The sequence below is a fragment of the Callithrix jacchus genome, chromosome 16, assembly GCF_049354715.1.
Source record: "Callithrix jacchus isolate 240 chromosome 16, calJac240_pri, whole genome shotgun sequence".
Lineage (NCBI taxonomy): Eukaryota > Metazoa > Chordata > Mammalia > Primates > Cebidae > Callithrix > Callithrix jacchus.
Window position 1 is genome coordinate 85,266,281 of NC_133517.1, and position 26,665 is coordinate 85,292,945.

Genomic DNA, 26,665 nt, shown 5'->3' on the forward strand with positions numbered 1-26,665 from the left:
AAAAAAGCATGAACCATAAAAGCAAATTTGAATAATTGGACTTTAAAAATTTTTTAAATTTTGATTTAAAAATTTTGAAAATCATGTAAGGGCTGGGCAAGGTGGCTCACACCTGTAATCCCAATACTTTGGAAAGCCAAGGCAGATGGATCCCCTGAGGTAGAAGCTTGAGACCAGCCTGGTAAACATGGTGAAACGCCGTTTCTATTAAAAATACAAAAATGTAAGTGGGCATCTTGGCACATACCTGTAATACCTGCTACTCAGGAGGCTGAGGCAGGAGAATCACTTGAACCTGAGAGGCAGAGTTTGCAGTGAGCTGAGCTTGCACCGCTGCATTCCAGCCTGAGCAACAAGAGTAAAACTCTGGCGAAAAGAAAGAAAAGAAAAGAAAAGAAAAGAAAAGAAAAGAAAAGAGAAAAGAAAGCCACCTAAAAGAAAAGTCAAGCCACACAAAAGAAGTTTTCATAATCCATATATCTGAAAAATGTCTTCTATATCCTGTATCCAGAATAGATAAACATCTAACATCTTCATAAAAGACAAACCAATTAAAAAGTGGGCAAATAATTGGCACAGTCACTTTACAAAAGAAGATACATTAATAGCCAATAACCACAGAAAAAGATCCTCAACATCACTGGCAATCAAGAAAATATGAATGAAAACTACTACACATTCATCGGAATGATTAATAAGACAGATTATATCAAGTACTGGCATGGAAATAGTACACTGGATCTCTCAAGTATTGTTGTTGCAAATGTAAAGTGAAACAAGCTGTTTGGGAAACTGTTCGGCTATTTCTCAAAAAGTTAAACATATACCTTTAAGGTAATGCAGTCATTCTGCTTCCAAATATTTACTCTGGAGATATAAAACACTGAAGTTTCACTGGGAATTTCATTCAATTGATTTGAATGAAAATTGATACAAAGCAAAATATTTGTATCCTCTATTAAAAATCTTGTGACATAACACCTTTCTGTAAATCTCACCTTTTTCCCTACTGTTTACAGCAAAATCTCTTTAAAAAACTTCTGTTCACTGCCGCTCATTTTCCTTTTTCTCCTCTATCTACTTAATCTACTTCTCTCACCATTCAACAGAAACTGTGCTAATTAAAGCATTAATTAACTTCATGTTGTCAGAGACAATGGCCAGTTCTTTGATTCTATATTACACAAAGTGAAAGCAATACTTATCACAATTAAGCATCATTTTCTTCTTGAATCACATTCCTCTCTAGAGTCATTTTATCACCATATTAATTACATTTTCTCTTGTATTTCTACTCTTCATGTCCTCTTTACCGGCTTCATCTCATTTACAAGACCTATATATGTTCATGAGCCATAGTGATCTATCCCTGCTTTCTCTTACTGTACCACCTTCTTCCTTGATGTTGAATACTACTAATTTATTTGAATTCATTGTCTCCAAAATGGATCTCATCTCAGTATGAGAGTTACACTCAATTGTACCCAACTGACACTTATACTCGATTATACTGAAAAATTACATTTAGATGACCAAAATGTGTCTAAAATTTAAGCTGATCAAAACATAATTATTCTGTAATTTACAAATCTGTTAACCCAGACTTACCTCTGTAATGAATGGCATGCCAAGAATAGAGTGGTAGGAACAGCATTTCCTGGGTATTTTGTCTTGAGCGTAAAATGTATTAAAATATTAGGCTGCCTGCTTCCTAAGGCTTTATTTGGTGAGCTCCCATTCTGTAAGAAAAATGGGATAACAACAAAATAAATATTAAAAACACCAAATAAAATTCATTCTTTTTTAAAACAACGATTTCAGAAAACTATTTTCTTTATGGGAACTTAGCAATTATTCAATACAATGCAGACTCAACAGGCTTCAATTATCTCGGTGTTACAGATAGTATTTTTTGTTACAAATGTAGGTATTTCTTCCTAACCTCTCTTCTCTCTTAACGTCAGAATAATTCTTCTCCTGAATTTCTAACTTCTGACAATTCCTCATCTATTTACCTATCTGCCTAACGTGTGTGTGTACGTACACACACACATACATACACAAACACACCCATTAGGCAGATAGGTAAATAGCTATCTCCTACACACACACACACACACAGCAGATAGGTAAATAGCTATCTCCTACACACACACACATACATACACAAACACACCCATTAGGCAGATAGGTAAATAGCTATCTCCTACACACACACACACACACACACATAGACACACACACAGCAGATAGGTAAATAGCTATCTCCTACACACTCACACACACACACATAGACACACACACACACACAGCAGATAGGTAAATAGCTATCTCCTACACACACACACACACACACACACACACACACACAGCAGATAGGTAAATAGATATCTGGATAACTCTTTATCTGTATGACTCGGCCAGTTTTGTTAGGAAGCACCCATCAAGTCCCTGATTTCAGAATGATTACCACCTTCTTACAGCTTTTGTTTATCCTTTTCTGTTAAACTTTTTGATGATCCTTGCCTGCTTAACTATTCCTTATAATTATTCATAACTGCACTATGAGTCTGCTAATCATGGAGATTCGAAGAGATTTTGTGCTAGACCACAAATACCGTCATTACACAGAATAGCTGTAAGGTTGTGTTTGTCTGCTCTTTTTCTCTTTTGGTTTTATGATACTAAGTAATGTGAAGTCTCTGAAATTACTTTTTATCTATTACAAAATAGGAATAATAAATAAATAAATCTTAATAATGATATAACTCCTTTTATAATGATGCATGGTAAAAAATGTTGTAAACTTTGAAAATTTATATTGATACCTACCAATTATTGCTATTATAAAATTTCCAAAATAAAGCCAGAAACAGAAAAGTATAATTTATTAAAAATTAAACTTGTAAAATATCAGAAATTATAAAAATTATATCAAAACCTCAATTTGAAATGAAAAATTATGAAAAAAAATTGCCACAAATAAGAGTAATAAAGTATAAAATCATCCACAAAGCTGTGATAGTCCCAAAATAACATAGTGATATTCATTGCATCAATGTAATTTTGTCTGTGGGTTTCAGCCAAGTCTATACTGACACTTAAATTCTTGCAGGTTAAGAAATCTAAGAGAAATTTACTTTCCTTATTATGTTCTACTATAGTAATAATTTTAAGAATTTATATAAAATGAAAAGGTATATTATATCTTACTGTCACATGAATTCTTAAAAATAGCTTAAATATTATTTTAATATAAGAAAAAATGTTTCCTGTACTATTCATATAATTAGAATAGGCATCTGTGATACTTTTCTTGGGAACATACTTTATGAGAGGCAGGATTACTAAAATGAGCATAGTAAAATAGGATGATTTTTGTTGCAAGTAACTGAACCTTTATTTAAGAATGCTTAAATAATAAAATTATACCACAAGATGCCTGGAGATTGACTTTAGAGTAGATAATACTTATTAAGGGCTCAATCGCATTAGCCTACAATAGACCTCCTTAACCATGGCTTTGCTTTCTGTGATTTCAGTTACTTGTGGTCAACCTCAATCTGAGCATAACTGGATAATTACAGAAATAAACAATTTTTAAGTTTTAAGTTTCACATCATTCTACATACTGTGATGAAATCTTGTGACGTCCTATTCTGTCCTTAAAATGCTAAACTCCTTTTGTGCAGCACAACCACACTAGTCACCTGCCTGCTAGTCACTTAGCCCTCTCGGTTATCAGATCAACTGTCACACATCGCAGTGCTTGTGTTCAAATAAACCTTAGTTTTACTTAATAATGTTTCCAAAGAACAAAAGTAGTGAGGCTGATAATTCAGAGAAGCCATAAAGTACTTCCTTTAGGTAAAAATGTGAAAGTCCTCAAATTCATAAGGAAAAACCTGTATGCTGAGAGTGCTAAGATCTATGATAAGAATGAACATTCTCTCTGTGAAATTGTGAAGAAGAAAAAAATTCTTGCTGGTTTTGCTGTCACACCTCAAACTGCAAAAGTTATGACCACAGAACATGAAAAGTGCTTAGTTAGTATGTAGAAGGCATTGAAGAGGTGGATGGAAATATGAATAGAAACATGTTCAAAGACAGCAATTTAGTTCATAGTGCTATAATTTCAGCCATCCACTGGGGGGCTTGGAAAGTAGGAGATACTGCAGGAGAACTTATCTTGAGAGACCTGTAGACTAGATGATGGAAGTGAAGATGCGATGGTTATAGTGCTATGGTTTTCATTTTGAAATTCCTGCTATCTCTTTATTAAACATTGTCTATATCAGCGGTCCCATTTTTTTCTTTGTGAGAGTTACAAAAACAAAGTCCTCCCTGTGAATAAGGGAGAACTACTGTACTTCAAACTTTGCCATTCTCAACATGATATTGGGTCCCTACGGCCTTGTTTCAGCAATTATAGGCATTGCTTCCTCACAGAAAAATATTCAGAGATGGAAAAGGCAATTTTTCTTGGGTTTTCTATTTTTATCAAGGAAAAAAATGTAATCAAATATAAAGGAAGTAGACTTCCTTTTACCTGATTAATGAGGATTGAAATACAAGCAGTCATCAGCACCAGTATAAGATTTACCTTGATTATCTAGACTAGTCAATATCCACTACCTGTAGCCGGGGAGAGACAAGCCAGGCTGCTAAACCTGGATAAAATTAGGTGTTCTTAGCCAGGAAAGTGAGGAGAGAGGCCATGACCTAGACATGAGACTTCAGAGGCCTGCTCTCTCCTGAATTCTGTTCCAAACCATTGAATGAGATTGCAGTGTTCAAAATGTATGTCTGCATGTTCATCATGGAAAAGGACATAGTTACGTTACTATGATGAAGAATTAAAAGATAAACAGCAGAGAAAGAGGAAAAGAAAAAGAAAATGAAGAGGAAAGAAAAAAAGAGAGAGGCTAGAATAATATCACAATTGAGGAAGGGGTTAAATTTCAAATAAATATTCCTACTGAGGAGTTTTCAACTTGTCCTTTAGCCGTGGAGGGCTGCAGAATCCATGTCCATATCCATGTTCTTAGGCCAGAGTCACTACAGAAAATTCTTAAAATCATAAGTTCCACATATTATTTTCTGAGTTAATTAAAAAATTTCTTACATAGTTATATGCTAATAGATATATGGAGATTAACAAAATTCAAATTACTTGAAATGTATTACTGAAACAATTATAGCTTTTGTTTTAAAACAGCTCATCATTACCATGTTGACGTCTGTGAACAGTTTTGTTTTTGTAACTCTAACAAAGAAAAAAAATGGTGATCGCTGATAGAGACAATGTTTAGTAAAAAGATAGCAGAAATTTCAAAATGAAAACCAAATCACTATAACCATTGCATCTTCACCTGCATCATCTAGTCTACGGGTCTCTCAAGATAAGTTCTCCTGTGGTATCCAGACTCTTCATTAGTGAGTCACTGGACCCATAAAGACCCATATTCTCCTTCTCTATTTCTGCACTGAGAGTTAAAATTATGCAGAAATATGGGTCATCCCTAAATCTCCAAAATGCAGTGCATGTAATGTAGGAGATATCATCTGATGGGTGCAAAATATCCCAAAGCAAAATATCACTTCTAGGAACTAAATGTATATTGGAAAAGAGTTTGGGAATTTAGTCACATATGGGCTTAAGATTTTTAGATTGAGCTCTCAGGATCTCCTGTCAGGATCAGAAAAGAAGAAATTACTCTGTACCAGAGAGATGTAAACAAAATGTTAGAAAGCATGAAGGATTTAAGTGGAATGTAGAATGATGCATATGTCAGTTTGCTATAAAATAAAGTAAGGCATTAAGTCAGGTGAAGGAATAATTTAGAATTGGGCAAGTTGAAGAGCCTGCAATGACAGAAAGAAAAGCTACGAGAAACAGAATTACTAAAAAATAGATAGGAAAAGTATCTTGAAGCCAAACTTTGATGAGTTTTGTGAGCCCTCTCCTTTTATCAAAGGCCTGCTTGAGGTAATAAGAGTCTCAACTAGACCGGGGATTATAATAAAAAGGAAATGGAGGTTCTGATGTGATTTCAGGTCATGGGCTGCAGAATTAGACTGCTTGGTTATGAATCCAAAATTCCCCACTGCATGACCATTGGCCCATTATTTAACTTATTCTGTGTCTCAGTTTCCTCACCTATCAAAGCAGGAGAATACTTTTATATACTTTATTGGTTTATGAGGGTTAAATGAGCTACTAAATATAGAATACTTAGGAGATTTCCCAGAAGTTAACATACACTCAACAAAAGTAAGCTAATATTAGTTCTAGCTCCCTTAAGTTTAATTGTAAGTGGGAAGAAAGAAACACATATGAAAGTATATAAAGTCATTTACTTTTGAAATATACAGTTCAATATTTGGACAAATACATTCTCATTTAGCCTATCTTATTATCATTGTTTACTTAATTCAGATTATTTTCCAATATATCAGTATGGGACAACTCTTTTATTCAAAAGCCATACCAATATATTCAATATATCAATGTACATCTTTTCAAAATGATTAATTTCCAAATAAAAGACAATTGTTAAAAAATGGGCTCACTGTATGTTATACTCATTGCATATTTTTCTTCAGATAGAATAATATCAGCAAGCAGGATTATGTAAATGAAGGGCTATGAAAGCAGTTCAGTTCAGCGGTCTCACTAAGGGTCATGCATTAACAATTTTATAGGTAACCCTAGGAAAAGAAAGGGATTTAAAATACTGGATGGCAACATTCAGTTGAATAGTTTTTTTCAGGAGGAATTTCTGAAGTTCTTATCTGAGAACACTTTGTAAGAAAAGACTTGTATATATTTCTTGACGCCTTACATTTGCAGTAAACAAGGTAGATACACCTTTTGGCAATGTGATCTGTTCCTAAATGTAGTAAAAAAAAAATGCAAGAACAAGACTCTTTAGTAATTATCAAGAGATAAAGTGACACTGCTACTCATGTAAGCATGTGATTAACAGGAACTGCAGAATATAATACATAGCAAGGATTAATAAAGTCACAGAAGCATAACAAGAATGCATATCACTATAATTATCATTTACTTCTTGAATATCTTGTCAAAGAATATTCACACTAGTTAGACATAAGCAGGGAAGAAAACATAACGAACACCATTTATAGAGTTACTCTCTTGTGCCAGGCATTGTTACTCTTGTATATGCATTAGCTGCTTTAATTTCCACAAACTGGTATTGTGGTTCCCATTTTGTCCATTAAGACTGAGACTTCAATTTCAGGTCTTTTTAAATTTAGGGTTTACATTTTTAATTACTAACCTAATGAAATTACAGATTATGGTCTTTTGCATTGGAACTATGAGAGGCACTTGATAAAATACAGAAAGATAGGACTCAATGCAGGATTTCAGTCAGTTTCATTACTTATAAAAGCAGGAGGTAGAGTCTAGAACTGTCTTTTCAACATGCTTCTGGGTGATTTCGATATTCAGTAAAATCTGGGAAATGTTACTTTATTGACTAGCAAAACCAATTGATGCTGACTCAATTCCTAAATTACATATCATTAAGAAAATGTTACAGATTAATAAATTAAGTTGTGAAGGGGTCATTCATTTGAAATTATAATAAACTACATATGTTGCATTCTAGATATTTATAAATGATGTATTAACATAGCAAATAATTTATTTATATTTAAGAATGAGTCTCAATGGATTTATTTTCTTATACTATGATGTGGACAGTGATGGTTGTTTATAGGAACTAGAAATAGTTTAGAACATAATCTCTGCCTCTGAGTTTTTTACAAATTGAATTGCTCTTTGTTGGTTCTATAATGGAGGTCTTCTGCCTGTTGACAAAAAGAGAGGAGACTTATGCTTTATTTAGTTATCCTAATTTATCTCCTTTAAGAAACTCAGCAGTACTCTGAAACTTTATTTTTGTATATTCTTTATTTTACATTTAATCTTTATCTGAAAGTGGCAAGCCTCATTCACCACATGTTTAATAAGCACTATAATGTAAATAAGTATCAAAAATCATAAAATATCTTAAAAGCTCAGCACAAAATTATTTTTCGTGGCTTTAGAATGAATATCATACTGACATATTCGAAAATATTGTATGATGGTTTTAGAACTATTACTATGATTAATTAAACTTTATAATGCATTATATGCAGATCACGGTTGGTAAATTAATAAAATTGGGGGTTGCATGTATTATACTGAAAGTAGAGCTGAGTTACATCAAACTAAAGTTAGCAAATCCAGAGCTACCTGAGGTCATGTAGAATGTACTATAAAGAAAAGCAATCTATATACATGCTAATTGTAAGACAGTTTCCTATATTTTTGTTGTTTACTCTCAGGATATTATTATAGTAGCTCTATCTAGTGGTCACACACAAATATTACACTTAGCTAATGAAATTAAGAAACATGCTCTAATGTGCAACTATAACTGTTAATTCACTTTTTGCAAACTGAATGCCAGATGATTTAAAGTTACATAAATTTCACCTCATCTTATTTATTGGTATGCCTTATTTTACAATTCTTTTTTAAAACTTATATTGTGGTAGAAACACTTAGCATGGAATCTACCTTCTTAACAAATATTAATGTATACAACACAGAATGCTTACCTGTAGCCACAATGTTATACAGCAGATCTCTATAACTTACTTATCTTGTATAACTGAAACTTTGTTTCCCTTGAATGTGAGCAGGGAGCTCACATCAATTATAGCTTGATGTGAGCAGCTGCAAGGTCACTTTGTAAAGGGTATGGATATGGGAGAAGTTAATTATGATCATATATTCAATTTACTATGAGTTTTAAGAAATTTAAATATGTGTGTGTGCGTGTGTGTGTGTGTATTTCATTTAGAATAAAAGTTTCCCATGTCCTCTGCCCCTGATAAAAACCACTGTACTCTCTGCTTCTGTGTTTGACTATGACAGAGTTATTTTTAAACCAGGCTTATTTATTAAAATTGAGGATTTTGGTTTGTATTTTCCTGGCATTGATTTTGATGCATAACATAATTTAAATAATACAAATTTTAAGAAATTTAAGAAGCTATTTCTTAAACTTACAAATTAGAGAAGAATATAAAATGTGATCTTAAAAACTTTGGTGATATAAAACTATAGTGGGGTCTATCATTTATGAAAAAATTATTGAAAAATATTTTTACTTGGCCAAAATTATACCTTTCAATATTTAACTGTGGAATAATGTTTTACTTGTTATTGAAAAGCTTTTACATAATATATAAGTAACCCATAATCTAATTTTAATGCCTTCATGTAAACAATGGCTTTTTAGCTATTGTCATGAAAAATTAATCAAACCTCAATGACTTCAAACAACAATATTCTATTGATCTCATGAGTCTGTGTGTCACCAAGATAGTTCTGCTTATCTGGGCCAGATGTTGTCCTCAGCTGAGCCCATTCATGCATTGGTGGTTAGGATGTACCTGCCAGGTCAGCTGGGGACTGGTTGGCCCAGTACAGTCTCAGCTGGTATGATTCATCTCTCACCTTCCTTTAGGCCAGCCTGGGATTCTTCACCTAGTGTCTGTGTAACATTTCAAGAGAAAGGACAGAAATTTACAAAGGCCCTTTGAGGCCCAGAGTTGGAATTGGCACTACATTACTTGTGCTGCATTTTATGACCAAAAAAATTCACAGGCAGGTACAAAGGGAAAGAAAAGAGACTCCTCTCTTGATGTGAGCAGCTGCAAAGTCACATTGTAAAGGATATGGATATGGGAGAACTGAATTATGATCATATTTTCAATCTACTATGAGTTTTAAGAAATTAAAAAAATTGTTTCATTTAGAGTAAGAGTTTCACAGATGTTCTATTTGTATAACTTAATGTGAGACCTTTTTTACGTTCATGAACAAACTTTTAAATCTTTCTTGCTAAATTTTAAGAGTGATAATTAGCTCTTTGGCAGGGACAGGTTAATAAACATCTTTGTTTATAAATAAAGTAAAATGAATTATAACTTAATTTATTTTAGCTCTGTGCCCAAAAAGAGTACTCAAAGCTTTGGACTTTCACATGTTCTCACTTATAAGTAGGAGCTGAATGATGAGAACACATGGAAACACAGGGGGAACAACACACACTGGGCCCTGCCAGAGGTGATGGATTATGGGGAGGGAGAGCATCAGGAAAAATAGCTAAGGGATGGTTGGTGTTATATCTAGGTGATGAGATAATCTGTATAGCAAACCATCATATTTACCTATGTAAGAAACCTGCACATCCTGCACATCACGTACCCCTGAATTTAAAATAAAGTCCAAGGAAAGAAAAATATCTTAGGGCTAAGAATCCCTGGGTCCTGCTGATACATTTATCAGTAGGATTATCTCAGGAAAATGATCTCCCCTCATGAGTTCCTTGTTAACCCATCTGTACAATGAAATAATGGTGTTGAGTATCCTCCAATATTTCTTCTAACTCTTCTTTATTTTTAGTGTTTCTTCTAGTATTCTCTGTAACAAACACACACACACACACACACACACATTTACTCTGCTAAATGCAATCAAGGCTATTCTAACTAGTAATTAATTTCCATTTAGTCAAAAAAATCTAAATATTGCCTAGACTAGGATGTGCACATATCAATCAAAAACAAAGTAATTCTTTAAAATATACCTTTGTGAAAATTATTATCCTGATTCACATTCCTTTAACATGCATTTTTCAGGTCAACATTCTCTAAAAACAAGCGAAACTCCCAAATTCCCCATTATTCATATCAATTGAAATAGCTCTGTAAAAGATATACCCTAGTATATTGTGTTTTCAATTATTCACAATCACAAAAATTCTACAATGGGTATCTATCTATCTTTCCAACTACCTTTATCATCTTTCCAATTGATTTCTCTAGAATGCCTACCAGAGGAGGAATTATTGGGTCAGAAGTATATGTTGTTTGCTCTAAAAAGCTGGGCTTATGGTTCTAATGTTGTTTTTGAAGTTTTGGTGAAATGTAACACTGTAATTTAAGAGTATAAAACTGGGTGAGGAGTATTCTGGAATTCTGCACTAACTTTGCAACTTTGCTGTACATTTAATGTTATTCCAAATAAAAAAGTTTATCTAAATACCACAAAAAGAGAAATCATGTTATCAATCAGAACATTTATTTTTAAGTAAATATAGATACTTTGTGACATATTCATACTGTGTAATCATTAACAATGAATTAACCAGATTTATATACATCAGTACAGACGAACCTCATGACATACAGTTTCAGAAAGCATGTTGCAGGATACAATATTTAATTAAACTTCAGGAAATTCTAAAACAATATTATATTTTTATTTTATGTTTATATGTACATATGTGTACTTAGGAAATTTAAAAATATGAACAGAATGTGCATCAAATTTGTAGTAATAGTGATATGATATATCTGGGGAGGATAACATGCAGGAATTCAACCTAATTTGCTGATTTGAAAAGGGGGAAAGGATTTTTAATGGGGAAAGGATTCCCTATTAGAAAAATTACAGCAAATTTATAAACAAAAGAAAATAAAAAATATTAAATAGGGAATCTTTTCCCCATTTGTTTTTGTCAGGTTTTTCAAAGATCAAATGGTTGCAGATGTGTGGCATTCTTTCTGAGGGCTCTGTTCTGTTACATTGGTCTATATCTCTGTTTTGTTACCAGTACCATGCTGTTTTGATTACAGTAGCCTTGTAATATAGTTTAAAGTCAGATAGGTTTGTGTTTTTTGCTTAGTATTGTTTTGGCTCTTTATTAGTTTCATATAAAAAGTCATTGGTAGCTTGATGGGGATAGCATTGAATCTGTAAATTACCTTGGGTAATATGGCCATTTTCACTATATTGATTCTTCCTAACCATGAGCATGGAATGTTTTTCCATCTGTTTGTGTCCTCTCTTATTTTCTTGAGCAGTGGTTTGTAGTTCCTCTTGAAGAGATCCTTCACATACCTTATTAGTTGTATTCCTAGACATTTTATTCTCTTTGTCACAATAGTGAATGGGCGTTCACTCATGATTTGGCTCTTTGTTGTGCTATTATTGATTTATAGGGATGCTTTTGATTTTTGCATATTGATTTTGCATCCTGAGACTTTGCTGAAGTTGCTTATCAGCTTAAGGAGATTTGGGGCTGAGACAATGGTGTTTTCTAAATATACAATCATGTCACCTGCAAACAGAGACAATTTGACATCCTCTTTTCCCATTTGAATACCCTTTTTTCTCTGTTTCCTAATGGCCCTAGCCAGAACTTCCAATACTATGTTGAATAGGAGTGGAGAGAGAAGCCATCCTTGTCTTGTGCCAGTTTTCAAAGGGAATGCTTCCAGATTTTGCCCATTCAGTATGATATTGGCTGTGGGTTTGTTGTAAATAGCTTTTATTATCTTGTGATGATTCCATTGATATCTAGTTTATTAGGAGTTTTTAGCACAAATGGCTGTTGAATTTTGTTGAAGGCATTCTCTGTATCTATTGAGATAATCTTGTAGTTTTTCTCTTTGGTTCTGTTTATCTGATGGATTATGTTTACAGATTTGTGGATGTTGAACCAGCCTTGCATAGCTGGGATGAAGTCAACTTGATTGTGATGAATAAGTTCTCTGATGTGCTGCTGGATTCAGTTTGCCAGTATTTTATTGAAGATTTTTACATCAATGTTCATCACGGATATTGGCCTGAAATTTCCTTTTCTTAGTTGCATCTCTGCCAGGTTTTTGGTATCAGGATGATGTTGGTCTCATCAAAATAAGTGAGGGAGGATTTCTTCTATTTTTATTGTTTGAAATATTTTCAGAAGGAATGGTACCTGTTCCACTTTGTAGCTCTGGTAGAATTGGGCTATGAAGCCATCTGATCCTGGACTTTTTTTGGTTGGTAGGCTATTAATTGCTGCCTCAACTTAAGACCTTCTTATTGCTCTATTCACGGATTCAACTTCTTCCTGGTTTAGTCTTCGAAGGATATAAGTGTCCAGGAATTTATACATTTCTTCTAGATTTACTGGTTTGGTTGCATAGAGGTGTTTGTAGTAATTTCTGCTGTTTGTATTTCTGTGGAATTGGTGGTGATATCCCCTTTATCATTTTTTATTGCATCCACTTGAATCTGCTCTCTAAACTGGCTAGCCATATACAGAAAGCTGAAACTGGATCCCTTCCTTACACCTTATACAAAAATTCACTCTAGATAGATTAAAGATTCAAATATGAGGCCTAACACCATATAAACTCTAGAAGAAAACCTAGGCAATATCATTAAAGACATAGGCATGGGCAAGGACTTCATGACTAAAACACCAAAAGTAATGGCAACAAAAGCCAAAGTGACAAATGAGATCTAATTAAACTTAAGAGCTTCTGCACAGTCAAAGAAACAATCAATAGAGTGAACTGGCAACCAACAGAATGTTTAAAAAGTTTTGCAATCTACCCATCTGACAAAGGGCTAGTATCCAGTATTTATGGAAAACAAACAAATTTACAAGAAAAAAACAAACAACCCAATAAAAAACTGGGCAAAGGATATGAATAGACACTTTTCCAAAGAAGACATCTGTGCAGCCAACAAACATATGAAAAAAAGCTCACCATCACTGGTCATTAGAGAAATACAAATCAAAACCCCATTGAGATACCACCTCACGCCAGTTAGAATGGCAATGATTAAAAAATCTGGAGACAAAAGATACTGGAGAGGATGTGGAGAAATAGAAACACTTTTACACTGTTGGTGGGAGTGTAAATTAATTTGACCATTGTGGAAGACAGTGTGGCGACTCCTCAAGGATCTAGAAATAGAAATTCCATTTGACCCAGCAATCCCATTACTGGCTATATACCCAAAGGATTGTAAATCATTCTATTTTAAAGACACATGTACGTGTGTTTATTGTGACACTGCTCACAATAGCAAAGACTTGGAACCAACCCAAATGCCAATCAATGATAGACTAAATACAGAAAATGTGGCACTTAAACACTATGGAATACTATGCAGCCATAAAAAGGGTGAGTTCATGTCCTTTGCAGGGACATGGATGAAACTGGAAATCATCATCCTCAGCAAACTGACACAAGAACAGAAAACCAAACACCTCATGTTCTAACTCATAAGTGGGTCTTTAACAGTGGGAGCACGTGGACACAGGGAGGGTATCATCACACACTGGGGCCTGGGGGTTGCGGGACTAGGGGAGGAATAGCAGGGGGTGGGGGGATTGAGGAGAGATAGCATTAGGAGAATTGCCTAGTGTAGATGACAGGGTGATAGATGCAGCAAACCACCACCATGGCACATGTATACCTATGTAGCAAACCTGCTCAATCTGTACATGTACCCCAGAACTTAAAATAAAATTAAAAAGTTAAAAAACAACAACAGAAAACTCAAATTGACTTAAATAAAAAGAAATTTCACCTCAATTACCCTAATGTGATTATCACATTAGAACATCACATGTACCCCATGAATATATATAAATATGGTATACCAATATTTTTTAAATTGTTTAAATAAAATTTTTAAATAAAAAAGAAAAATATCATGCTTTAAAATGCCTACTCTAAAGCATGATATTTTTTCTTTTTTATTTAAAAATTTTATTTAAACAATTTAAAAAATATTGGTATACCATGGATTGGGAAAATGTGGCACATATACACCATGGAATATTATGCAGCAATCAGAAATGATGAGTTCATGTAGTTTATAGGGACATGGATGAATCTGGAGAACATCATTCTCAGCAAACTGACACAAGAACAGAAAATGAAACACCGCATATTCTCACTCATAGGTGGGTGATGAAAAATGAGAACACATGGACACAGAGAGGGGAGTACTAAACACTGGGGTCTATAGGGGGAAAAGGGGAGGGCCAGTGGGAGGGGGAGGTGGGGAGGGATTGCCAGGGGAGAAATACCAAATGTGGGTGAAGGGGAGAAAGCAAACAAAACACACTGCCCTGTGTGTACCTATGCAACTCTATTGCATGCTCTGCACATGTACCCCAAAACCTAAAATGCAATAAAAAAAAATGCCTACTCTAAAATCACCAAAGTGAGTTCTCATTAGTTAATTTTGAATCTTACTTCTTAGCTGTCTGTATTGTTTTTAAATATTTGTATTATAGCAATGGAGAACACTTCATCATCAGCTATTTTGTTTTGGTCTGTGTCCTCTAACTCTCAGATCTATCTTCTCTTGTACATCCTTATTACTCTCACTGCAGTTTGAATCAAATCTACTGCTTGTTGCTGTTGACCTAATTGCTCTTCCTGTGCCTGACTGTGTCTATGGCTGATCTATGCTCCTCAAGTGCCACACTGATTAAATTCTTCTCCTGCTTAACCACCTTAAATGACATCCCAGTGTTAAGTGCATTAAATACAGATCTCTCTGCCTGATTTTCAAACAATTCCCCAAAATGACTCAACCTGAACTTTCCTATTATCCATTTCTGCTGCATACTTTTATAATATTACAGTTGTTCAGTGAAACTAATAACTGCATACTTTTATAATACTGTAGCTGTCCAGTACTACTAATCACTCCCAAACAAGTTTTTTGCTTTGTCATTTTAATTTTTTTGTACCTGCAAATTCTTCAGTTTGAAATCACTTCTACAAACTCTGCCTCCTGAAATCTAATGCAGCTTTCATGGGAAAAACACTATTATCATGTCCTTTTGTAATTTTTTTTCTGACCCTAATTGATCTTCTTCCCCCACCCCCACCCTATTGTGACATCTATTTCTTTCAGGTGCTTATAATACTTACCTTGTACCTTTTACTGTCACATGTATATGGAAATATCTATACTTGCTTTAAAACTCTGTAGCCCCTGAGAGTTTAGGATTTGTGCCAATTACATGAGTTGGTTTACTTTAGGAAATCAATTAATATTAACAGACATATTTGGGTATGTATTTTGTGGACTTGAATAAAGGACTGAAAAATTTCTTAAGGTGAAAAGGTAATATTGTGGAAATCAAAATGTGGAATATGCTGAAACGTAATGTACTACTTGAATAATCATTCTTTAATCTTCCTTTGAAGGAAATATATTAACAAAAAAGAACTTCACAAAGAAAATATACATGACTTTTGTATCAATGAATACAATTCAAAAATCTTTTGAGATGAAAACAATTGTTCAGTAAAGCATTGATTTAGGCAATACATATGAACAACAATAATTTAATAAAGAATAATAATTTTTACATATGATGTCCTGCTTTTTACCATATTTTCTTGACAATAACAAAAAGGAAGATCTAGTTTTTACTGTTAACTAAATATCTTTATTTTGGTTCACCAACTATTAATGGCTTTATTTCTTTATGATCATAAACACATAATAGAAACTTATAGAAATTTCAAGTGGTTAAAAGTAAATGCGTTGTAGAAGTAGAAATGTTAATTTAATTCTAAAACTTAATTGTGATGAATTATGGTAAAAAGGCAACAGAAACTTCTTCCCCACCCCCTTTTACTGTTTGGTTAAGTGGAGGAATGAATGTGTTTCAGTTAAGTAAATAGAATAGACTAGTCCAGCTCTTTCAATACTGAGTTTCTCAAAGTAAGTTTAAATGTTAATAGATGTTAAATGAAAAAGAGTTTCTCAAGCAAATTTGGCAAAACCTTCATATAGTAGCCATCTCTTGGAAAGCTACAGTGTGAATTAGCATATATATAGCTTTCAGAATTCTTGTTATAAATTTACTGTTTAAGTGTATTTATCCTCCCATTTCCCAAATTGACAATATAGAATCATTTTTCATTCCTGCAGAAGGTGTATTAGCATATTTCTTAAAACACTTTGAAAATGCTATACAAGATTCCCATCATTGGTGATTTGTGCATAAACTATTTACTGAATATATTCTACAATCCAGGCACATGTTAGATTGAATTTATAAAAATTAAAGGCATACTCCTCGGAGTCAAGAGTCATCTGAGGATAATAGGGAGGAAGACACCATAAGTCTTTATCGCTTGATAACAGAGAACATAGGTAAGTAGAGAGGACCATGTTGTGGACATCCAGCCACAATAACTCACAACAGATTGCTAACTACCTACCAATCGCTGACAGAAAGGGATTGGGCAAAGGAAGTGTTATAGCATTTATTAATATATATATAATTATAAATATCGAAGCTGAGTTTTAAAGAATGAGAAATTATACAAACAGGCTCCATTGTAGCCTGTGAGAATAAGCAGAGGCTTAAAATAGTGTGGCTCCTTTGAAAAACAGTAGGTGATTTGATACAGAATTTATAATATGGGAGGAGAGAGTTGTTAGAAAAGACACTAAAGAGGTAGGCATAATTCAGATCCTTTTTGGAAAAGTAAGACTGGTGATCGAATGGATATATAGGCCCATTGGAAGAATTTAACAAGATTGACATCAACAGATTAATATTTTAGAGTTCTGTAAATGGATTAGGATGAGGAAAACCTTGAAGGCACTGAATATGTAGACACATTCCACAGGATTAAAATTGTTTAGAGCGCATTTCTTATTTTAAAAATTACCATTCTCATCCCAAAGCTTCATCCTGTTTGCTGAACAATGTGTTATACATGGCTATCTCTGTTCTTTGTAGGTGGCAGCTACATTTTAATGTCCTTTCCCATCCTCACACACATGCTTCCAGAACTGGGATATGGTGGGAATGAAGTTGTTTTCTGAGAAAGACCTTGTCAGATAAACACTTAGCAAATTTGGGTTTAAATACATGTAAATATCTTAGGGCACAAACAATAACCTCCATGCAGGAAAACTGACCAAAGTGATCACAAACTTTAGATTCTGTATTTTAACACTTAGATTTGTTGTATCCATGTTTGAGAAAATGTGATTATCTGGCAGCATAAATTCACGAGTTGTCAATAACCATATCTGTAGGCATAGCCCCAAGTAAAAGTGAAACACATTTTAAAAGCCATACTCCTCTTCACTTTTCATAGCTGATGTCCTAAAAAATAGAAGATACACCCCAAAAGAGGATTCATATTCTCCATTTTATAGCTGTACAATTTGGGACAAACTACCTAATATCTCTTCCATTCTCACTCCCACCTCTCACCACTCATTTGTAAAATTAAAGAAATAATCAGGAAACCATCATTCTCAGCAAACTGACACAAGAACCCCAAAAATTAAACACCGCATGTTCTCACTCATAGTGGGGTGCTGAACAATGAGAACACATGAATTCAGGGAGGGGAGCATCACACACTGGGGTCTGTGGAGGGAACTAGGGAGGGACAGTAGAGTCTGGGGAGTTGGGGAAGGATAACATGGGGAGAAATGCCAGATATAGTTGATGGGGAGGAAGGCAGCAAACCACACTGCCATGTATGTACCTAGGCAACAGTCTTGCACATTCTTCACATGTACCCCAAAACCTAAAATGCAATTATATATATAAAGAAATAATCCCAGATCTACTGAATTCAGCTGATTTTACATGAGTGAAATATTACCTATTTGTTAAACTATTTGGTAAACTCATTTAACACCATTTTATGGTATCACTTATGAGTTACTGGTAAATATTTTTAAATATATTTACTTACATATTATACTGATCATCTACTTATTTTTAACAGATTTAATACATGATGTTTCTACACTAAATGGATACATCTGCCTCAAATTACTCATAAGATCAATTAAGAATGGTAAATTTTCTCAAAATACCACAGAATAAAGTTTCAAAGAGGGCAGTAGCCTACCAGAGTTAATCAACATGAGCCTTATCTTTAATACACTTTAATATTTAAACTTAGCATTCAATGAATCTTAAAATTTACTTTAGATCACAAATCTGAATATAACTAACCAACAATATTTTCTTCAATGTGCATTTTAAGTTCCTCCTTATGTAACTGAGCAGCTTCACTTCGAAATGCATTTTAAAACTTTTCTCCTTTCTTTTTTCTCCCTAGTTTTGAGATGTAACCTTGAAGCAAACTGCAGAAGTCTTTTCCCATAATCTTAAAATAGACTCCCCATCCCACCGTTTTCCACAGGATACTCTCATATTTATCAAATTATATGCTAGTATCTAGTTACGTGCTTACCTGGATGTTCCAAGAGCTAATCTTGAGACAGACAGACCAAACTTGGTGATCCAGCAGCAAAATTCTAGAGATTACTTCAAGGCAGCTCGGCAACAACTTTGCCATCGTTGAGATGATGCCAGCCTGCGCTCCAGATGGTCTACGACCCAACATAGCCACCCTAACAAGATACACAGACCTTCTACTCAGCACAACTCCTACATGCCTCCTATATCAAGTTTCCCTTTTTAAACCCTTGCCTTCCTGCCAGAAATTCAAAGTAGTTACTTTGGATGTGAATTCTGCCATTTCTCTATTGCTAGTTTTGGTAAATAAAGTCACTTTCTTTTCGCCATACCTTGCTTTTGTTGTTCAGCTCTGCAAGCACTGAGCAGCCAGACCTGAGTTGAGTTAACAATCACGTGTATCCACGTTGGCTAAAGTAGAAATGCATGTGGTGCTTTCTCTTGGTTTTCATTTTCCCTAATTTGTTTCAGGCTTGTTGGTGAAGATACCAGGAACCAATACCAAGGAACAAAATTAAATCCAAGAAGTCCCCAACAAAAGCCTGTTCTCTCTAGTCAAATAACTAGAAAAGAAAAACTTTTAGAAAACAATCACTTCGGCCAGGCGCGGTGGCTCAAGCCTGTAATCCCAGCACTTTGGGAGGCCAAAGAGGGTGGATCACAAGGTCAAGAAATCGAGACCATCCTGGTCAACATGGTGAAACCCCGTCTCTACTAAAAATACAAAAAAATTAGCTGGGCACGGTGGCGCATGCCTGTAATTCCAGCTACTCGGGAGGTTGAGGCAGGAGAATTGCCTGAACCCAGGAGGCGGAGGTTGCGATGAGCCGAGATCGCGCCATTGCACTCCAGCCTGGGTAACAAGAGCGAAACTCCATCTCAAAAAAAAAAAAAAAAAAAAAAAAGAAAGAAAGAAAGAAAAGAGAAGAGAAGAGAAGAGAAGAAAATAATCACTTCATTCTGGCTTGTAGAGTTTCTGCCAAGAGGTTTCCTGTGAGTCTGATGGGCTTCCCTTTGTGGGTACTCCGATCTTTCTCCCTGGCTGCCCTTAACCTTTTTGCCTTCATTTCAACACTGGTGAATCTGATGATTACGTGCCTTGGGGTTGCTCTTGTTGAGGAATATCTTTGTGGTGTTTCCTGTATTTCCTGAATTTGAATATTGACCTGCCTTGCTATGCTGGGGAAGTTCTCTGATGACATCCTGAAGAATGCTTTCCAACTTGGCTAAGTTTTCGCCATCACTTTCAGGTACACTGATCAAACATATATTTAGTCTTTTCACATAATCCCATACTCCTTGGAGGCTTTGTACATTTCTTTTCACACTTTTTTCCTAATCTTGCCTTCTCACTTTATTTCATTGAGTTGATCTTCAATCTCTGATATCCTTTCTTCTGTTTGATCGATTCGGTTATTGAAACTTGTATATGCTTCAAGAAGTTCTCATGCTCTGTTTTTCCCTCAAGGAATATGTACTATTTTTACAATCAGACAAAACAGTTGTTGGGAGTAGATCTGGTTGATCATTAATATTGTTTTGATAGAGTTCTTCACTGTATTTAGCCACGAAATCATAGGATTCCTACAATAGTCCTGGGAAGAAGGCTGTGATGAATCATAAGCATGGAAGGAATTTGAGGGAAATTATTGTTGTTGCATCTGTGTTAGTTACTTTTGGTTATTATCAACTGTACCAGAATTTATTAAAAAAAAAAGAAAATTGAATCTGCTCTTGAAAAACCATCTAGTTTATGTAATAGAATTTTTTTGGAATAATAGTATTCTACTATGAGATCACTTCCATTTTATATTAAATAAGGACAGTATGTTCTCAGAATTGTCTGGTTCTTACATAATTTTTGATAATTTCCTACATAATAATAACCAGTAAAACAACCAAACTTCACAAATAAGTATGTATTGACAAGGACCCATTGACAGAGAAAGATCTTCCCTAAAAGTATGTGAAAAACTGAAGACATATGGTACGTAATAAAGTGTTTGAAATGTGGGGAAGAGAGAAGTAAACGTAAAAGCATGTTTCAAATGTGGAGAAGAGAGAAGTAAAAGAAAATAAGCACTGAGGCTAAACAAGAAAATATGTACTAAAGATATAATTAGGTGAAGGCAGCTATGTCAGGGCAAAAGAGTCTGACTTTGCATTTCCTGCAGTCAGTTATTCTTAGTTTTTCTTTTCAAATAATATTTCTAGAACAGTCTCAACATACTGCACTTTCTGATATTCCAATGTCACATTGAATAAGATTGGTGTCTCTATATTTGCATTAAGATACTTATCTGTAGCCTCTGTCTCCTTTTCAGACAGTGAATTTGATTTTTTAATTTACTTTCTTTTTTCTTTTGTCTATAATTATGGTGTTCTCCTCCAAACCCCTCAATTCAAATCTGTTTGTGGGCAAAACAAATAGTGCTTAATATAGTAGTTAATTCAATTCCAGGAAACAGCTTAGACTGCTCAGTGCCTACACTGCATTCACCTGTGAGTAATGTAATCCCTCCCCTACACATAAGCTGTATTTTGAATATATATTGTACTCCTATTTCTAAATAATAATGATAATCTGAAAAAGACCCAATATTTTATTTTAGGAAAATCAGCATGCAAATATGTATTCTTAACATTTTTTGGAGAGGAGATTTTTCTCAGCCTATACCCTACTAATAATTACTTGGAAATTTTTTCATATGAGCTGTTATCACATGACTGGTTTTAAATACTAAACTACAGCATATTTTCCCAATGTTGTTACTTTCTAGCCCTCCACCTTTTACTTTTAATTTACCTCAAAAGGAAGCATATATTTCATTTTACAGTTTTAAGGATGTGTGTATAGTTGGGAGTGGTAATGGCTAACTATGACTCTTGGGTTAATACTGACCCAGAAATTTAACGAGATAATTTTTTTCTTCAGTTCAACAGATAGGGTGAATCTTTTCTAAATTAATAAAATGAAGAAATGCAAAAGAAAGATTGAATAGAAAGATCACCCACCTTTACTACCCAGAATAAGTAAACTGCATTCAGCTAGTTTTTAAGGCAATTCTTACGTAAATTATATTCACATATCTTCAAAATACCTATTCCTGCTTTTCATGTACATTTTTCTGTAGTTATTAATACTAGTTATGAATGGTGGTTAGGAATTACAATTCAAAATCTTACTGAATAATATGTTGGAATAAATTACATGTTTTTTCAGAAGTAAAAGCTACTTGTTTTTATAGAAAACTGACTAAAGAAGAGAATTTTAGTCTTTGTCAGTTCAAGACTACAAAGATGTAAGGTTTTTTAGAATTAAGAAAGTGTTAAATCTGCTTTGATGAGATTCTGTGAAGGTGGGTAGAGAAACCTACATTACTTCCATATGCTAAGTGAGGATTATATATGAGACTAGTTTCTTATGGGTCCTGGAAATTTATGAAATTAAGATTCATTTAGAACATGATTAAGTTAACTACTGTGCTCATCAGGTGTTCTGGAAAGCAGACACTGAAATGGGGTTAGGAGTGCAAAGGTTTTAGCAGGATTGGGCAGGGAAAGTTTTCAGACTATGCAGGAGAACTGATCCCTGACAAAGGGAAGGAAAAAGGGGAAGAAACAGGATTAAGCATATAGAGCCTTAAATTATCATGCAGATAGGACAAATTCTCAGCTACACAATGGGAAGCTCCAAAGCAAAGACTAATCACAGGAGTCCTGGATTAGGCAGAAATGTTCAGGCCTTAGTAGTTCCAACAAGCTCAGTGTCTGGCTAATCTGTGCTGCTCACTGGTGATTTCTTTCATTACTGAAGATCTTAGTAGCAAATCTCCATGTTTAACAAAAGCCTATCTCTTGTACCACACACACACACTTTTCCATATATTTCGACAGCAGTCCCACCAAAGTACCAATGGAGGACTCTCTGAGGAAAAACTTAAAAGAGGAAGGTAGTGAGAGAAACTACAACATTCACCACTACAGTGAGTCTTAGGATGTAACTGGTACCCATTACCTCTTTTCTCCATTAAAAATTCTTAGTTCCCTATGTTCTTAGCTGTCACCTCCACTGGTCTCAGTGGCTTACTTGATAGTGGTATTCAACGTTTCATTTCTAAGGGAACTGAGCTCCTGGAATTAATTCCCTTGTTGAGTCAGAATTGATGCACTTATTCCTTGATATTCACGTAGTTTGAATGTGTCCCCAAGAGTTAATGTGTTAGAAACTTAATTGCCAATGTAAAAGTGTTAGCAGACAGGGCCTTTATGAAGTGATTAGGTCATGGGAAACCACCCTCATGAATGGTTTCATGCTGTTATCACAGGAGTGGGCTAATTATCATCAGAGTGGCTTTATTTTTAAAAGTGAGTTTTGTTTTCCCCCCACATACACTCCCTTATGTGTTTCCTATCCACCATATGCTGACATAGTAGGAAGGCCCTCACCAAATGCCAGCACCATGTTCTTAGATTTACCAGCCTCTAGAACTATGAGAAATACATTTATTTTCTGTATAAATTATCTAGTGTGTGGTATTCTGTTTGGCAGAAGAAATGTGCTTAATCAGGAAATTGGTCTTGACAAGCAGGACTGTTGTTATAACAAATACCTGAAAATGTGAACACGGTTTTAGAACTGGGTAATGAGTACAGGCTGGAATACTTTAGAGGAATAGGCTAGAAATAGCCTGTATTACGGTGAATAGAACATTTAGAGATATTCTGACCAAGGCTCAGAAGAGAGTCATAGGGTCCGAATCTTCATAGACATAGACGTCACTTAAGTGTTCGTGATGAGAATGATTGATTTCTATCACATGGAAATATAGGCAGTACGGAACATTCTGATGAGATCTCAGATGGAAATGAAAAAGAAGGTTTTGAGTCTTTGTGTATCTTTGGATACACCGTTAGGTTTTGGCTGTATCTTTGGATTGGGGGATTTAGTCAATTTAAATTTAGGGTTACTGCCATTTGATGTTAACTGGCTATTTTATCCATTCGTTGATGTAAATTCTTCTTTATGTTGATGCTCTTTACTTTTTGGTATATTTTTAGAAAGTCTCATATTGGTTGTTCCTTTCTATGTATAATGCTTCTTTCAGAAGTTCTTGTAAAGCAGGCCTGGTGGTAATAAAATCTCTGAGTACTTGCTTTTTTATAAAAGATTTTATTTTTCCTTCAATTGTGAAGCTTAGTTTGGCAGGATATGAAATTCTAGGCTGAAAGTTCTGTTCTTTAAATATGTTGAATATTGGCCCCCACTCTCTTCTGGCTTGTAGGGATTCTGCTGAGAGATCTGCTGTAAGTCTAATAGGCTTCCTTTGATGGGTAACCTGGCCTGTCTCTCTGGCTGCCCTTAGTATTTTCTCCTTCATTTTGATCCTGGTGAATCTAACGATTATGTGCCTTGGGGTTGCTCTTCTTGAGGAATATCTTTGTGGTGTTCTCTGTATTACCTGGGGTTGAATAGTGTCCTGCTTTGCTAGATTGGGAAAATTTTCCTGGATAATATCCTGAAAAGTATTTTCCAGTTTGGATTCATTCTCTCCATCACATTCAGGTACACCAATCAAATGTAGATTGGGTCTTTTCACATAGTCCCATATTTCTTGGAGACTTTGTTCATTTCTTTTCATCCTTTTTTCTCTATTCTTGTCTTGTCATTTTATTTCATTAAGTTGGTCTTCGACCTCTGATATCCTTTTTTCTGCTTGATCCATTCTGCTATTTAAACTTGTGCATATTTCACTAAGTTCTCGTGTTGTATTTTTCAGCTCCGTTAGTTCATTTATATTCCTCTCTATATTGTCTATTCTTTTCAGCATTTCGTCATACCTTTTTGATGAAACCAACCAAATGGAAAGCAAAAATAAATAAATAAACAAAAAGCAGGAGTTGCAATTCTGACATTTGATAAAATAGATTTCAAAGCAACAAAGAAACAGTGGTAAAAGGATCAATGTAACAATAAGAGATCTTAATACCCAGATACATAAGACCCATAATGAGATTTAGACTCAACGAGACAGAAAATGAATAAGGATATCCAGGACTTCAACTCAGATCTGGAACAAGTAAACTCAATAAATATTTATAGAGTTCTCCATTTAAAATACACAAAATATTGATCAGCCATTATTAATACCCATTTTTAGAATGAAGCAATATTCCTGTTCTCTCTCCCTCTTTTTATTCCTCTTTCTTCCTCTCCTTCTCTCCTTTTTTTACTATTCAACATCCTAGTTCCTCAACTCTACTAAATACATTCCTCTGAACACCTGATTCCTTGTGATTCTCCTGTCCCACTGAAACCTCCAAAAAAAAAAAAAGAAAGAAAAGAAAAAGAAGGTATTGAAGACTTCAATTTCTTGACCTAAGGTAAGTACCATTCCTTTTATATAGCAGTGAAAAGCTTGGATGAATTGGGTCCATGACTGAGGGCGTTTTAGACGGCAGAATTTAAGAGTGACAAAGTAGAATATCTGGTAGAAGAAATATTTTTAAGCAGCAATGTGTTCAGGTTGCTGTGTGGTTACTTGTAAGCACATAGAGTGAGATGAAAGAGCAAATGAATGACTTACAGCCATGCTATACAATTAAAAGAGAAATTGAGGAAAAAATGGAAAATTTTTGACCTGATTATCATAAAGAGTGGAAAAGCATGACTGGGAGAGAATAATAAAGAACAGAATACTAAGGGTATGTCTGAGAAACCCTTTGCTAAAAAGATTACTGTAGAAATAAAAGAGCTAAATCCTATTCATACAGTGTGTGCTGTTGAAAGACCCTAAAGGCATTTCCAGGATCTTCATGGCTGCCCTTCCCATCACAGGCCAAGAGCTCTATAAATGCAAAATGGTTTTGGGAGATGGGTTTAGGGTACCCTCTATGGGCTCACTGCCCAGAGTTGCCTCAGAACTCTGTTTCCCACGTTCTTCCACAGCATCCCATGACTGCCCCAGCTGTGGCTCAAGCCTCCTCATCTGTGACTCAACCTGCCACTCTAGGAGATAAGCCATAGATTTTGGAAGCATTCACGTGGTACTAATTCTAAAGGCACACAGAATGCAACAAATATGAGGGCACAACTTTCTTGATCTAGATTTCAAATACTTTGCAGACTGCATGGAAGCCCAAGTAGAAAACAGCCACAGAAATTGAGCCACCACAGAGAGCCTCTACTAGAGCAATGTTGAGCAGCAATACAGAACTGGAACTGTCATAGAGAGTGCCCAATCGGACAATACCTAGAGGAGCCATGAAAGTAGAGCTACCCCAATGGCCCCAGAATTGTAAAATTATCAGACTGCAACTACAGCCTAGGAAGACTGCATGCATGAGATATCAAGACCATCAGAATCACTGTGTGGGCTGAGCCCAGCAAAGTCTAAGGATAGGGCTGTCTGAAGTATTGGTGACACAACTCTCACCCCAGTGTGTCTAGGATGCAAGATATGGAGTCAAAGGAGATGATTCAACAGCTTTAAAGCTTTAGGCCAGTTAGCCTTCATTTC

General features: G+C 34.8%; 1 long non-coding RNA gene across 1 annotated transcript; it reads right to left on the reverse strand.

The window, feature by feature from the left end:
* Positions 1-245: 245 nt before the first annotated feature.
* LOC144579669 (uncharacterized) lies at positions 246-19,213 on the reverse strand. The gene is made up of 3 exons (XR_013527808.1): positions 19,141-19,213; positions 1,609-1,739; positions 246-366 (listed from the first exon to the last, which is right to left on the reverse strand). It is a non-coding gene; the product is annotated as an uncharacterized LOC144579669 (long non-coding RNA).
* Positions 19,214-26,665: the final 7,452 nt, after the last annotated feature.